This window comes from Oncorhynchus kisutch, unplaced genomic scaffold, assembly GCF_002021735.2.
Source record: "Oncorhynchus kisutch isolate 150728-3 unplaced genomic scaffold, Okis_V2 scaffold4034, whole genome shotgun sequence".
In the NCBI taxonomy this organism is placed as follows: Eukaryota; Metazoa; Chordata; class Actinopteri; order Salmoniformes; family Salmonidae; genus Oncorhynchus; species Oncorhynchus kisutch.
In genome coordinates this window covers 193,906-195,794 of record NW_022265979.1, presented here as the reverse complement: position 1 = coordinate 195,794, position 1,889 = coordinate 193,906, and the positions used below count along the sequence as shown (strand labels likewise).

Below are 1,889 nucleotides of genomic sequence, written 5' to 3'. Positions count from 1 at the left end.
CTTCTTTCCCAAGATACTTTTCATTCTTCTGTTTGGTATGAAACACCACGAGGTGTGTGTACATCTCAGTCAGAGTCTTGGGCATCTCTTCTCTCTTATGTTTCAACATGTGTTCAAGGACTGTTGCAGAAATCCAACAGAAGACTGGAATGTGGCACATGATGTGGAGGCTCCTTGATGTCTTTATGTGTGAGATGATTCTGCTGGCCAGGTCCTCATCACTGAATCTCTTCCTGAAGTACTCCTCCTTCTGTGGGTCATTGAACCCTCGTACCTCTGTCACCTGGTCAACACACCCTGAAGGGATCTTATTGGCTGCTGCAGGTCGGGTAGTTATCCAGAGGAGAGCAGAGGGAAGCAGATTTCCCTTGATGAGATTTGTCAGCAGAACATCCACTGAGGTTGACTCTGTGACGTCACAACAGATCTTGTTCTTCTGGAAGTCTAGGGGCAGTCGGCACTCATCCAGACCATCAAAGATGAACAGAACTTTGTACTTGTCGTAGTTGGAGATTCCTGATTGTTTAGTTTCCATTGAGAAGTGATTAAGAATTTCAATCAAAGTGTGTTTTTCACCTTCAATCAAATTCAGCTTCCGAAAAGGGAATGAAAATACAAATTGGACATCCTGATTTGCTTTTCCTTCAGCCCAGTCCAGAATGAACTTCTGCACAGAGACTGTTTTTCCAATGCCAGCGACTCCCTTTGTCAGCACAGTTCTGATAGGTTTGTCTTGTCCAGTTAAGGGTTTGAAGATGTCGTTACATTTGATTGCAGTCTCTGGTCTTGCTTTTTTCCTGTTTGTTGTCTCAATCTGTCTCAGCTCATGTTCATTATTGACCTCTCCTGTTCCACCCTCTGTGATGTAGAGCTCTGTGTAGATCTTATTGAGAAGTGTAGGGTTTCCTTGTTTAGCGATCCCCTCAAATACACATTGAAACTTCTTCTTTAGATTAGATTTGAGTTCACGTTGGCAAATCACAGCAAGTTCATCTGAATCTAGAAATAACACAGAAGATATTAATATTACGTCTGTTTTAATGCCTTCAGTATTGTAGGACTGTTATAAAGTTTTAAATTATAATCATGTATTACTAAGTTTTAAGTTACAGTAGTTTCTTCTCTTAACTGACTGTATAAATGTGCAAATGTTTTCATAATGCATTACAGACTGGTGTGACTGATTATATTATTATTGGTATTATTGATGGTATTATTAATGTTCTCTCTCTCTCTAAATTAATCACCACAACACATCCCTGCTGCTACTTGATGAGGTCACTAGGTGTTGTGTTAAGGCTGCTTCAATATCATTGAGTTACACAGCTACTTTAGCTGTACTTTACCTACAGCTTTTAAATGTTATAAAACACCATTCAACATGAGGCAGACAGATCTTACTTTTCTCCAGTGTGTCAGCAAGCTCCTTCTGGTTCATTTTCCTCAGGATGTGCAGTGTGATCTTCAGAGCCCCCTCTCTGGCACTGCTCTCCTGCTTCTCATCTTCAGCCTCCACCACTTCCTTATCCTGCTTCTGACTCTCAAAGCCTTCTGGGAGTTCTGGACTAAGAATCCTCTTGAACATCTTCAGCTCGTTCTTCACAAATGTCATAATTTTCTCTTCAAGCAACTGAAATAAATCAAGTAAATAAGTTAAGCAAGAGAATAAATGCTTTCTCATCAACACATTAATGAATGATTGACAGATCAACTTTACTTGAGGTAAACAAAAACAAATGTACATAACAGGACCACATACACTGAATATGGAGGCCAGGTCTGTTTGATGACTCTGGGAAGACTGACCACTGAGAATCTCTGACTCTGATCTCTCCTGTTGGTTTCTGTGGACAAAACATGAGATTACATCTCCTCATCCAGGGAGTTCA

The 1,889-nt window shown here is 40.4% G+C and overlaps 1 pseudogene; it reads right to left on the bottom strand.

Moving 5' to 3' along the window:
• Positions 1 to 218: 218 nt before the first annotated feature.
• LOC116373396 (NLR family CARD domain-containing protein 3-like) lies at positions 219 to 1,451 on the bottom strand (annotated as a pseudogene).
• Between the last annotated feature and the right edge of the window lie 438 nt (positions 1,452 to 1,889).